The sequence below is a fragment of the Dama dama genome, chromosome 25 (assembly GCF_033118175.1).
Source record: "Dama dama isolate Ldn47 chromosome 25, ASM3311817v1, whole genome shotgun sequence".
Classification (NCBI taxonomy): domain Eukaryota; kingdom Metazoa; phylum Chordata; class Mammalia; order Artiodactyla; family Cervidae; genus Dama; species Dama dama.
This window is the reverse complement of record NC_083705.1, coordinates 16,502,310-16,517,103: the sequence shown is the minus strand read 5'-3', so window position 1 is coordinate 16,517,103 and position 14,794 is coordinate 16,502,310.

The following is a 14,794-nucleotide window of genomic DNA, read 5'->3' as shown; positions in this document are numbered from 1 at the left end:
TAGAACAAACCACGGCGAGCACCTAGATGGACACACAGGTGGAGAAGAGGGGACGCGGGCCTCTGGGGAACTACAGCGTGAGGCCCCGTGGCTGTTGGGTTTCGTGCTGATGCGCCTCCAAAGGCTGGATCCCGGGCACTCCAACCCCTCCACTGCCTTTGCTACTGCCACCGCCAGTAGCTTCTGAACAGAATCTTGACTCCTCTGGGCAACTGAAGACAGAACTCAGACTCAGCTTTTCACCGCCTCAGATACAGCTTTTAAACACACACACACACACACACACATCTTTAATGATTTTTTAAAAGGGCTTGTATACTAACTAGCAGTGGAGAAACAGTAGGGACTGAAAGAGGAGAAAGGGTCCACCCTGAGTGTCCCTCTAGTGCTATTTCATGTAGAGACTTCATAGAAGGGAAGACATTTCCCCTAACCCCAATTTTCTTTAGAAATATCTAGGACAGAAGATTAATCTGTAGCTCTTGCTCAACTGGGCATTTCATTGCTGGAGTTGAGACTTCAAGAGAAGGGGAGTTTGGGGTTGATGTGGAGGAAATGGGCTGGATGTTGCCAAGACCAACATTGGGGGTGGGGGGTGCTGAGAACAGCTGTTGGGGGGTGTTCTTCCCTACCTCAGCCTCCAAACCGCACCCTGGACCAGCTGGAGGGGGCACAGATAGGGGCGGTGGGATCTGGGCCAAGGAATGGATGGAAAGAAGGGAAATCTTAAGCAACTGGGAGAGAATTCCTATAAGGACCCAGGGCAGGAGGTGTACATGGCAGGTGAAAATAAGTGACCTAAGTAACCAAGAAAAGTCAGGCTTGTAAGGCCAACTGCAAAGCTTGCTTCTGCAAGTAATGTGTATTCCATCTGTCTCCCCATGCCAGTGGAAGCACTAATAAGTGTTACATGTTGAAAGTTTTGCACTAGCTTGTACATAAAAATTCCATATGCCAAGTGACTGGACTACATGAACACATCTGTCAAAAACAGGTCTCTTAGGCACAATTTAGGACATTCCAAAGCAGCTTTATAACTATTTTAGCCTCCAAATGGTATGAATTAACTCTCATAAGCCAGGTCTATTCTGGCTGAGCCAAGGTTTGGACCAAATGTCCAAATAATTCAAGTCAGAAACACTTTTGCCTTCATTTTAGAGAGTATCAGTAGCAAGCTCTTTTTTCCTCTGGAATTATGCTGTTGATTCAGTGTTTGATGTCACATTGTAAACATATGTTAATATGACCAAAATGATAAAATAGTTCATGTATTATGAGCTTAAAAAGGACAATGTTCTGTATTTTTATAAGATTCTGCTACTCCAATAACACTTAACATTTACAAAGTACATTGACACATACTAGGTTATTAGATCTCAGGTGCTAAGTATATTTTACTTTGGAAAAGTCAGTGTGAGGGAACTCCTGAGGTGAATCTTTCATTTTTATAAACAATTTAAAAAACTTTAATGTATTTATTTGACTGCACTGGGTCTTTAGTTATGTCATGAGGGATCTTTTAGCTGTGGCATGCAAACTCTTAGTTGCGGCATGTAGGATCTAGTTCCCTGACCAGGGATTAAACTCAGGCCCCCTGCACTGGGCGCATGGAGTCTCAGCTCCTGGACCACCAGGTAAGTCCCTAGATGGCCCTTTTAGATCCCTTCCCTTTGTGAAATGGGAGATGCATGGAGGAGGAATGCAAACCTCCCGTGCAGTAAGAAGCCTAGATGCAAACTTCATGGACCCAGGCTCAGCACATACAGTAGCTCTAGGGATGGAAAATGTGCTTCTTTTTTTCCTCATACTGATGTTTCATTCTTATTAACTTTTATGGAAAAAAAAAAACTGTTTAGAAAAGCAAGTATAACTAACGAATGACCAAATGAGTTGGATAACCAAATTGGAATCTTCAAATGTCAACATAAGGGAGTATTGGGAAGGGTCTAACATAAATGCACAAGTGTGCACACATAGATCTCAGAAAACTGTAACTAAATGGAGGAGGAAATCAGCATGTCAGCAATGTCTGTGAAGAAAGGCTTTAGGATTTCAGTTCATGATTGAATAGGCATCAGCAAGCCATTCAGGCAGCCCTGGTGTCATCTTAGACTCTGCTAATAGAGGAGTACCATCCAAAACAAGGGAAGACAGCCTTCCTTGACTCTGTGTCAGATACTGTATTCAGATATAGATACCTCATTTTAAGAACAAGTTAGAGTGGATCCCAACAGAGCAAGCAGCTTGGTAAATAAGGCGTGGTGTCTGTCCCCAGAGGATGCCTAATGCAGCCAGTTCAAATGAGTGTCAGTTCAAGGAAACTCTGGTTAAGCCTTAAAAGGGAAATATTTAGAGGAGACTTCCAGTATGTTGGGAATATAATCTCTGTTTCCAAATATTTGAGAATCTCTCACGTGAAAGAGAGATTAATACTGTTGGTGTGAGAAAATTTGAATCAATAAGTGAACTTTACTAGAAGACAAGGGCTTCCCAGGTGGTGCAGTGGTAAAGAATCTGCCTACCAATTCAGGAGACCCAGGTTCAATCCCTGGGTTGGGAAGATCCCCTGGAGAAGGAAATGGCAACCCACTCCAGTATTCATACCTGGAAAATCCCATGGAGAGAGGAGCCTGGCGGGCTACAGTCCATGGGGTCGCATAAGAATCGGTCACAACTTAGCAACTAAGTAACAACAGCAAGTACATCCGTCCTCAAAGGGAGTGATAGTGCCATCAAGGGGGTGAAAATTGATTTGAGGCAGGGTGGGGGTGAGAAAAAAGTAACATTTCAGTGATTTCTGACCCTTCAAAATTCAGCCTTTCTCAGGGTTGGAATATTTGTATTCCTTAGTATTTAATTTACATCTGTGGTCACTAGATGGCTGTGACTGGAGGACTTTTTCTTGACTGACAGAGACTGAGGACTCAATCTCAAAGTGACATCATAAGGGGTGGCCTGCATGTGCTACGGACAGCCTTGAGGATATTCTGTATGTGTGATGCTCAGTGCTTTATATAGGATTTGAACTCTGAGAAGTAAATAAAAATGATTTATACTTACTATTTAATTCTATAAAAGTTAGCCAACAAACTAACTACATCAACTGTTGACAAGAAAAACTGTCAACAATAATTGAATAAATATCTAACATCTAGTTAGGTTAAAAGCCATTTTCTCATATCAAACAGAAGTTAAAAGCTAATATTTAGGAAATTTAATTTTTTTAATTGTTTTTCTATCACTGAAAAAATAACCCTTTTTGAATTATTTGTTTTTAAATTGATTTCAGTTATTATTAACATATACTTCTAAAAATCTCCAGTATCTATATATAATTTGATACATTACAAACAGTACAGAAACAAATAAAACTATATTAGAAGTTATACAGCAAATTTATAAAGGTTAATAGCTTTGATTTTCAATCTAAAATTTACCTTAAAAGTTTGTCATTCATAACTCTGCATTAGATAAAAGGCAGAGATTTATACTTATTCTTCCTATGTATGGAGAAGGAAATGTCAACCCACTCCAGTATTCTTACCTGGAGAGTTCCATGGATAGAGGAGTGTGGTGGGCTATGTATAGTCCATGGTGTTACGAAGAGTCAGATACAACTAAGTAACTAATACTTTCCTATGTATGAAGCATGCTTGCAAGCTAAGTGGCTCAGTCGTGTCCAACTCTTTACGACCCTATGGACTGTAGCCCACCAGGCTCCTCTGTCCATGGGACTCTCCAGGCAAGAATACTGGAGAGGGTTGCCGCGCCCTCCTCCAGGGGATCTTCCCCACCCATGGATTGAACCCTCATCTCTAGGCCTCCTGTATTGGCAGGTGGATTCTTTGCCACTAGCGCCACCTGGGAAGCCCAGATATACATATATTACATGAACTGTATATCTGTATATATAATATAACACAGATATTAGAATTTCATAGGGAGCGACTAGGCAAAACTATGTCTTTAAAAGTCTTTAGTGATAATTTTTTAGAAGTTGAGAAACTCTGAATTAAAGCCTTTGCGTGTAACTCTATGGCTGATTCATATCAATGTATGACAAAACCCACTGAAATGTTGTGAAGTAATTCCTCCAACTAATAAAAAAGAAAATAAATAAATAAAGCCTTATAAGCATTTTGGCATGAAAACATCTCACTCTTGGTTTGCCAGAACGAATTGCAGCCAAAGTTGGAAAATAAGAATGGGTTTATTCAGTCTTGTCTTGTCCTCATATCCCCTCTTGTTTCTTTTCCCCACCCCAAGTTACTGTACGTTTTTTAAAAACAGAATCACTCTCTTCCTTTTGGAGCCATATATAAACCCATTCACTGGCTTCCATGCTGGGAGATGACCCACTTGAACCAAGCCAGTCAATATTCATTCTGGGGCTTTTGCTGGAACTGAGGAGCTGTTTTTCTGTAGGGGTTACATTTGTCAGGTTGTAAGCTCAGAGCTGCCGGGATCTCTCTTTGCCAATAACCTCAGGAAAGCCTAGCTGAGAACAAAACCCACCCCGCAGAAAGCAGAGCTGGAGAACCAAAGGAGACATATAGCATTCAATGATATCACTGGGAGCCGAATCCAGTCATGCCTGAAGCTATCTGAGCCCCTGGACTTTCTGGTGACCTTTATGACTTAGACCAACTGGAGTCAAACCTTTGTCACTAGCAATCAGAAGGGTTATTTTTCACTTACTAACCCAGCTCTGCCCCATTCCCTCACTCCATGGCCATCCAGAACCTGGGAAACCCTCTTCTTTTTGTCATCCAAATCTGCTCTCCCCACATGGAGCCTTGACCCATCACCTATTTCTTCTCAAACTCCACTCTCAGAGAAACTGTTACAATTCTTGCTGGGTGCTGTTCTGAGTCTCAGACACTAACCCTGAAGCAGTATTGCTGGTGCCACTTGGTTAAATTGTGAATTACAATTTATCTGAAAGTATGTATTCCATTTCCTTTTTACTGACACCTTCACAGTGTTTGCCATATACGTAAATATACATAAATTAATTAGGTGCATTCTATCATCATCAGCTCACGGATGATTAAGTAGGTATCATGAAGATACTGCACACTGAATCTATACTTATGAAATACTCCTCTGCCCCTCCATGACAAGTGTCTACTGGTAATTTATGACAGATAAACAGAAAGTAAAGTGAAACTGATTTTGACACTTTTTAATGAAGTATGCAAATACAAATAATTTTAATTGAACTACAGCATATACTGGCTAATATATTTTGGAATTTGCTAGTAAGGTTCTAATCAGCACATTCACTAGTGCTAAAGCTATTCAGTATTCCTCAGGAGTATTCCATTTAATAATTCTGTTGTCAATAATCTGCACTCCAGTGAATTCTTGATTTTCAACAGTGTTACTCCTGAATGCTTTCCTCTCAAAAATAAATTTAAAATTTTAAAAATAAATACATTGAAATTCATTAGCCAAAGAAGCTAACAAAAGATGGTTTGGGGTTTCATAAACCTTCAGTAGTATAGGGTAGCTCAGTGGTAAAGAATCCGCCTGCTGATGCAGGAGACACGGTTCAATCAGGAAGATTCCACATGCCACAGAGCACCTAGGCCCATACGCCACAACCAGTGAGCCTGTGCTCTGAAGCCTGGGAGCTGCCACCACTGAGCCCACATGCTGCAACTACTGAAGCCCGTGAGCCCGAGAGCCTGTGCTCTGCCATAGGAGAAGCCACTGCAGTGAGAAGCTGGCCAAGTGCAATGAGAGAGTAGCCCCCACTCACCACCACTAGAGAAAGGGCCTGTGTAGCAACAAAGACTCAGCACAGCCAAAACTCAATAAATAATTTCTTTTAAAAAGATTTAAAATGCTCTGGGTGCATTCTCAGTTAACTGTCTATGACACAAATCATACAACAGCAGACCAGCTAATGAGAGATGATGCAGCAGCTTATTGCTGTTGTTTAGTTGCTAAATTGTGTCTGACTCTTTTGCGACCCCATGGACTGTAGTCTGCCAGGCTCCTCTGTCCATGGAATGTCCCACACAAGAATACTGAAGTAGCTTTCTATTTCCTTCTCCAGGGGATCTTCCTGACCCAGGGACTGAACCTGTGTCTCCTGCATTGGCAGGCAGATTCTTTAGCACTGAACCACCACGCAAGCCCACCACAGCCTGTAGTATATTATTTTATCAGCCTCAGTAACTGGTAGTAAAAACAGGATGGTTAAGGAGATTTAATTCACTAGAATGATTTAGGTTTAGATACACTGCCCTTGAGAACATCAAAATGGGTTCAGGAGACATTTGAAAATATAGACTTGGGAAAAAAGGGCCAGGGTTTGTGATACAAATTCAAAAGTCAGCAGAGACTCAATTGTGGAGACTCAGGAATGACTGAGTTCTCTGGGGAAGAGAGAGAAAAAAGCAGAAGTCCTGTAGAAAATCTAAGTACCAGGTGAGAAGGAGAACCTAGAAAGGTATTTGAAAAAATGTCAGTACAGCATCAGAAAAAAAAAAAAAAAAAGAACACAAGGCCATATGACCAGATTGCAAGTGCCCCTATCTTCAACAGCTGTTGAGAAGGTGGGGGAAAAATTTTTATAATTGAGATTTTGCTAAACAGGCAACAGGGCAATTTTTGTTTAGGTTATATGTTATATGCTAAGTCATCTAGTGGTTAGGGCTCCATTTTGATTCTAGTTGATAGAAGACAGATGTCTGGCATCTGGCTCTATGACCAAGTTTGGTCCCTGTTTTGGAGCAGTTGGCAGTCACGCCTGGCCCGATCTCTGTGGGGGGAATAATGACTTGACAGCAGCTGTGCATCCAGATTTGGGCGAAGTGGGGAGCAGTATGAAGTGTTTCACCCAAATTACATAGTACATGGGTTTGTTTGGTTTTGGTTTTAAGAGTACATATTTTTTTGTACCTGTTATCATAGAAAAGCTATAATTTTGTTATATTCCAAGTTTCTTATGTTTAGCATGGAGTATTACCCCATATAGCTAGCAATCTGCAGAGCTGTCATGCTTTATATTACTAAACTAGCTATTTTGTTTCTATCTAAGCTATAGCTATCAGCTAAATGGGACTGAAGGCTCTTAAAGTGATTTACTCCACCCACTTCTGAAGTCTCCACTGATGTGATGAATAGACCAAGCCCACCAAGAACAGCTTTGGATAGTCTGAAGCCAAACCTCTTTGACAATCCTTTCCACCCACCTTACCTCACACCAGCTTCTCCACTTCATTCTGGCATTATTTTTTGTCACTCTTTTCAAGATTAACGTTCTCTTGTTTGACACTCTTCAAGGAGTCCTCCATTCACCTTATAGCAAAACTTAAAAGTCTTTAACATTGCTTCCAGGGTCCCTCAAATTGGTCCTCTGTCTATGCAGGCTTAACTTCTGCCACTTATTTCCGTGCAAGTCTTCAGAAATTCATTCATACACCATCTTCACAGTTTGTGGCACACCCCAATCCCAAATGAACTAGTTACTCAGTATTTTAAAAATAGATCAATTACTTGAATAGGTGATTTTAAAAGAGAAAACTTTGCATATCTCTACAAAAATAGCAAGTTAGTGTCAATTGCTAGAAAGTGAAGATGTGCTGTTTAATCTACCTAGATGCTGCTGCTGGCTGAAGCTCCAGAGTTCAAGCCTACACTTTAAAAGATTAGCAAATGTTACAAAGGTGTTTCATACTAGAAACAAAAAGTGGGAAAAGAATTGGAGAGTATAATTGTACCACTAAGTAATGACTTACCTGACCTTGAACCTCCTAAAATCTGAACATTAAGTGTGATGTGTCTCAGTCTTTGAGAAGTACTAGCTTTTCAAACTGCTTATAGTTTCCAAGCCTCCTTATTCTTCTGTCCCTAAAGTGCTCTCTGATTCTCAACCAGTTGATTCCTCTAGCCCCTTCAAGATGCAGCGAACTCTTTCAGTTCAGTTCAGTTCCGTTCAGTTCAGTCACTCAGTTGTGTCCAACTCTTTGCGACCCCATGGACTGCCACATGCCAGGCCTCCCTGTCCATCACCAACTCCTGGAGTTTACTCAAACTCATGTCCATTGATTCAGTAATGCCATCCAACCATCTCATCTTCTGTCTTCCCCTTCTCCTCCTGCCTTCAATCTTTCTCAGCATCAGGGTCTTTTCAAATGAATCAGCTCTTCGCATCAGGTGGCCAAAGTATTGGAGTTTCAGCTTCAACATCAGTCCTTCCAATGAATACTCTGGACTGATCTCCTTTAGGATGGACTGGTTGGATCTCCTTGCAGTCCAAGGGACTCTCAAGAGTCTTCTCCAACACCACAGTGCAAAAGCATCAATTCTTCGGTGCTCAGCTTTCTTTACAGTCCAACTCTCACATCCATACATGACTACTGGAAAAAACATAGCCTTGACTAGATGGACCTTTGTTGGCAAAGTAATGTCTCTGCTTTTTAATATGCTGTCTAGGTTGGTCATAACTTTCCTTCCAAGGAGTAAACATCTTTTAATTTCATGGCTGTGGTCACCATCTGCAGTGATTTTGCAGCCCCCAAAATTAAAGTCAGCCACTGTTCCCACTGTTTCCCCATTTATTTGCCATGAAGTGATGGGACCAGATGCATGATCTTAGTTTTATGGAACTCTTTCCTGGTGAGCAATTCTAGGCAATCTGGGATGCGCTTCCTCAGCATCTTGTCTGCCCATTTCAGATCACATAATACGGCTGTAATTAGTTTTCTGTTTCCTCCACTACACTGAAAACTTCTTTAGAGCAAGGCTAGGTATTTCATTTCTGAGACCTCAGCACTGTGTAACTGAGTGACACAGTACATGTTTATTTCTATACACCTGCATAAACAAACAAATGCATGCCTCAATCAATCAATCCATACAAGTATACTTAGACAACAGTTTTCAGATTTGGGTGTGTAATCATAATTACCGGGGGACACTTGCAAAAAACACAGAGAATTAGACCCCAGCCCCCTCCTGCTTGAGTAGGCTTGGGGCTCTACATGCTGTGTTAGCTCTCCAGGTGAATATTACACACACCGAAGACTGAGAAGCTTTTCAGATAAGAAAAAACAGATTCAGAGAGAGCAATTTATTTGTCCAGGGACTGAAGAGGAAGTGAAAAATAGGATAACTCACCATTGTTTGTGAGGGGTTTTATTTTAGTCTTTAAAATGTAGATGAAAAAGACTGCTTATAAGGGAAATATGAAGCCATGGTTCTATGTTTGTCAGTAGAATAAATACTTATACCCACCTACTCCTCATTTGTTTGAATTAACAGTGAGGTATCAAGTCCAAAAATCAGCCATGATATTTAAAGGAACCGATCACAGTTGTAATTTAACTATGCTTTAATGTAAATGTCATTTTCCTTAAGTGTTCAGCAGATTTGAGTTCAAAACAGACTGTATGCTGAAAGAGAATAATAGGGAGTATAACATTTAAATTTTGAATTCTGTAAAACTACAGGAGACTGAAAACTATTACTCTCTACCACCTGAGCTGCATTTTATAGAATAATATATATATATTATTCTACAGGTGCTTTTTTCCCCTAAAGCAGTGCTTTAGGCAGGTATTGGCAGTATTTTAGATTTTGACTTAATGATGCTATTGGCAGTATTTTAGATTTTGATTTAATGATGCTATTGGCAGTATTATAGATTTTGATTTAATGATGCTATTTTTACAAATGAATCAGAATAAAATCCTGTGACAGTAGAGGGCAGAGAAAAGCCCAAATAAGTATGAATGCCCCACCTACCATTTTAATATCATTGTGTCAGGTTTAGTAGAACTTCCTAAAATGTAATGATCCACTTTATATCACTAATTCACATTATATTATCTCTATGCAGAGAGACCTCAACTACTTGTTTGTGCTGAGCTAGGCCCAGAGTCCAATTCAAAACTTTTCTTTCTGGTCTTTTACTAAAGATCTTTCTAGAATCCATGTGAGGAAAAACACAGACACAGACCAAAAAATCCCCAACCCCAACCTTGATCTCTACTTTACATCATAACCAAATATTAGAGATGGTTCACAGAGCCAACTGTGAAAACAAAAACCTCAAGAAAAAAGGAGTGTGGAGTAAATATAATTCTTAGGGAAAAAACAGTACTAACCATAAATTAAAAAATAATTTTCAAATATACAATTTACTATTTTAATAATATTATTTCTAATAATACAATCTAATATTTATTACTTTAACACTTTGTAGTAATAAAGTGGTAGGTAGGGCATACATGATTCTATTTCTCTTAAACCAAGATTCTCAGTCTCTATAAACATAAAGTATTTATTCATTGGGCTGAGTGGCAGTTTGGGATTAGCAGATGCAAACGATTAAATATAGAATGGTTAAACAACAAGATCCTGCTTATAGCAAAGGGAATTATATTCAATATCCTGTGATACATCATAATGGAAAAGAATAGGGAAAAGCTTGTTTATATGTATAACAGCATCACTTTGCTGTCCAGCAGAAATTAACACAACGTTGTAAATCAATGATACTTCAATAAAACTTTAGAAAATAAAAGATAATTTACTCATTGGCTTTATCTTATACAAAAAATATCTTCTAGCGTACAATTCCAATATTACAAATAATGATACCAGTGAGTGAGGTTTACATTTTTCCAATTCTTTTTTCCTTTAAATGTGTTCCAATAAAATTGGACAGTTTTCATATTGTGTTCAAAAGTCATTTGAAGTAACACTTTTCTCTGTATGGCAACTTGTATAATTTGATTGGGGCCCTTTGTTTCCATTTGCTCAATTTTAGGGTTTGTGTCTTTCTTTTCACATTAATTACATTTTTCAATATATAAAAGGTTCAAGTCAAAACTAACCGAAGAAGTACATGTTGAGAAGTCTTGCTTCCATTCCAATCCCCTCCATCGTTCCATTTTGTTTCTGCGCACATCATGTATATAAATTCCACAAATATTTCATATATATGTGTTATATATGTGTTCTGGTTTCTTATTCTATTATTTACTTTTTTTGTAAAAATAACATACATATTCCAATTTTCCTCTTACAAAAAGGATATACTATTCTTATTGTATATGCTATCCTTCATTGTCTAATACTCTAATGCTTTGCAGAACATGTACAATTTTAATTCAGTTCAGTTTAGTTCAGTTCAGTTGCTCAGTCGTGTCCGACTCTTTGCGACCCCACGAACCGCAGCATGCCAGGCCTCCCTGTCCATCACCAACTCCTGAAGTCCACCCAAACCCATGTCCATTGAGTCGGTGATGCCATCCAACCATCTCATCCTCTGTCTTCCCCTTCTCCTCCTGCCCCCAATCCCTCCCAGCATCAGGGTCTTTTCAAATGAGGCAGCGCTTCACATCAGGTGGCCAAAGTATTGAACTTTAGCTTCAGCATCAGCCCTTCCAATGAACACCCAGGACTTATCTCCTTTAGGATGGACTGGTTGGATCTCCTTGCAGTCCAAGGGACTCTCAAGAGTCTCTCCAACATCACAGTTCAAAAGCATCAATTCTTCAGCACTCAGCTTTCTTTATAGTCCAACTCTCACACCCATACATGACCACTGGAAAACCATGGCCTTGACTAGATGGACCTTTGCTGGCAAAGTAATGTCTCTGCTTTTTAATATGCTGTCTAGGTTGGTCATAACTTTCCTTCCAAGGAGTAAATGTCTTTTAATTTCATGGCTGCAATCACCATCTGCAGTGATTTTGGAGCCCAAAAAAATAAAGTCTGACACCGTTTTCACTGTCTCCCCATCTATTTGCCATGAAGTGATGGGACCAGATGCCATGATCTTAGTTTTCTGAATGTTGAGCTTGAAGCCAACTTTTTCACTCTCCTCTTTCACTTTCATCAAGAGGCTCTTTAGTTCTTCTTCACTTTCTGCTGTAAGGGTGGTGTCATCTGCATATCTGAGGTTATTGATATTTTTCCCAGCAATCTTGATTCCAGCTTGTGCTTCCGCCAGCCCAGCATTTCTCATGATGTACTCTGCATATAAGTTAAATAAGCAGGGTGACAATACACAGCCTTTACATACTCCCTTCCCTATTTGGAACCAGTCTGTTGGTCCATGTCCAGTTCTAACTGTTGCTTCCTGACCTGCATACAGATTTCTCAAGAGACAGGTCAGGTGGTCTGGTATTCCCATCTCTTTCAGAAGTTTCCAGTTTGTGGTGATCCACACAGTCAAAGGCTTTGGCATAGTCAATAAAACAGAAATAGATGTTTTTCTCGAACTCTCTTGCTTTTTTGATGATCCAGCGGATGTTGGCAATTTGATCTCTGGTTCCTCTGTCTTTTCTAAAACCAGCTTGAACATCTGAAAGTTCATGGTTCACATACTGCTGAAGCTTGGCTTGGAGAATTTTAAGCATTACTTTACTAGCGTGTGAGATGAGTGCAATTGTGCAGTAGTTTGAGCAGTCTTTGGTATTGCCTTTCTTTGGGAACAATTTTAATTAAATAAACTATTTTGATTATGCTGAAAGAGAATAATTATAGGACCATTGAGAGCTACTGGTAAGGAAATAAGACAGGCGACTCCAGTGCATGTTTCCCATCACCACCAAGCAATTTCTCAATTCTCAGTGGACACCAGGAATCCACACTGACCAGGTGTCCTACAATGGAATTCAATTCTGACACTATTGTCACATGCCAGAGGTTAAGAACTCAGTTAAGACTGCCCACCCCCTTTAGATGCCAATCACAAGGTCAGGTTGATACCTGCTCTTCTGAGCAACTGATTATTGTTTTGAGGCTACAGGGTTCGACTGATGTGCTAGAGTAACTCACAGAACTCAGCGAGTTTACTTACTCACCAGATCATTGGTTTATTATAAAAGGACACATAAACAGAACAGCCAGGTGGAAGAGGTGTACAGGGGCGTGTGGGAAGGGGCGCGGAGGATCCAAGTCGTCTCTGAGTGTGCCACTCTCCCCAACCTCCGTGTAGTCACCAACTGGGGGGCTCTCCAGACTCTGTCGTTCTGCGTTTTTTATAGAGGCTTTATTACATGGGCATGTCTGGTTAAATGGTGATTGAACTGGTGATTGAACTCAAACTGCAGCTCCTCCCCTGCTCAGCAGGTGGGGCTAAATTACAACCCTCTAATCAAAGTTGGTTCCCCTGGCAATAACCATCCCAACCAACTTCTTCCAAAAGTTATGTCATTAAAATAAACTCAGGTATGGTTGAAAGGGATTTGTTATAAAAATCAAGATGCCCTATTTGCTCTTATCACTTAGGAAAATGCAAGGGTTTTAGGCACTGTGGGCTAGAATTGAGGACAGAGGCCAAATTTACATGTATTATAAACCACAATATCATGACAGCACATGGCACTAATTGTTACCATTGTATTTGTCAACTAGCACCACAACAATACTATATAACAAACTGCCTCAAACTTCGTGACTTATAACAACTTATTTCCATGCTCTTAAGTCTGTAGGTCAACTGTACAGGCTTGGCCAGATGGCCTTACTTCAAGTTGTACATAGGCTTCAAGACTGCCCCACTTGTGTTCATTCTGGGCCAAACTCAAGGGACAGTGGCTCCCTAAGGCATGTTCTTTTCATGATGATCTCCAAAGAAGAGCCAAAAGAAACCATACAAACACATTTAAGGTCTCTGCTTATCTCATATCTGGCTAATATTTCATTGATGAAAGCAAACCTTGACTAAAGTGAAAGTGAAAGTTGCTCAGTCGTGTCTGACTCTTTGTGACCCCATGGACACATGGACCCCATGGAATTCTCCAGGCCAGAATACTGGAGTGGGTAGCCTTTCCCTTCTCCAGGGGAGCTTCCCAACCCAGGGATCGAACCCAGGTTTCCCACATTGCAGGTGCATTCACCAGCTGAGCCACAGGGGAAGCCCAAGAATACTGGAGTGGGTAGCCCATCCCTTCTCCAGTGGATCTTCCCAACTCAGGAATCTAAGCAACTCCCCCAAATGGGCAAAGATCTATTTTCTGCCCATGGCTGAAGGAAGAGGGAATGGGTATTTGCTGAATAAATTCAAACTGTCCCTCAATGTGAAGCAGTTGGTGGCGTACCCTCTCCTTCCCACCTTTTCTTCCTTCTAACAGTCTTCCTTGTTTTGCTCCCTGTCATCTTTGCTCTCTGAAACTGAACAGCATTCTTCAGTTCTTCAATAAGTTTAATGGCTGCTCTCTAGGCCAATTTATGACCTAAGGAAGTTGATGAACAACTGAGACTGGGAAGTGATCAGTTCAGATGTTACTTTCCATGACTACTTCCCTGAGACTGAAATAAACTCACCATTCCTAATATTTTGAACCTAAATTTATTTTTCAAAATAAAAATGAAGATCAAGGAAATTTTTTCTCTTGTTGTGTATTCTGTGTAGCCCAAATGTGAAAGATGCTTAAGAACTAGAAGAGTGATAGGAGATAAAATCTGAGAAGTAGTTAATGCATCTTATGTGTGGTTTTGAAGGTCATTGTAAAGCATCTAGATCTTATTCTAAATGCAATGGGCAGTCACTGGAATGCTTTAAACAGGAGAGTAATACATGCTTTGTAAAAAAAAAACAAACCGTCTACTGTGCGGAGCATGAATGCAGATACAAAGTGGGGACGGGGAGGTAAGTCAGGAGGCTGTCACAGTAGTAGCCCAGGTGAGTGATGGTGGTCTGGATTAGGGTGGAATCAGTAAACATGATCTGTGGCCAAAGTTGGGGTGTATTCTGAAGGTAGAATGGATAACATTTGCTGATGGATTTGATATGGGAGGCTATAGGGGAAAAGAACAGAGTTGA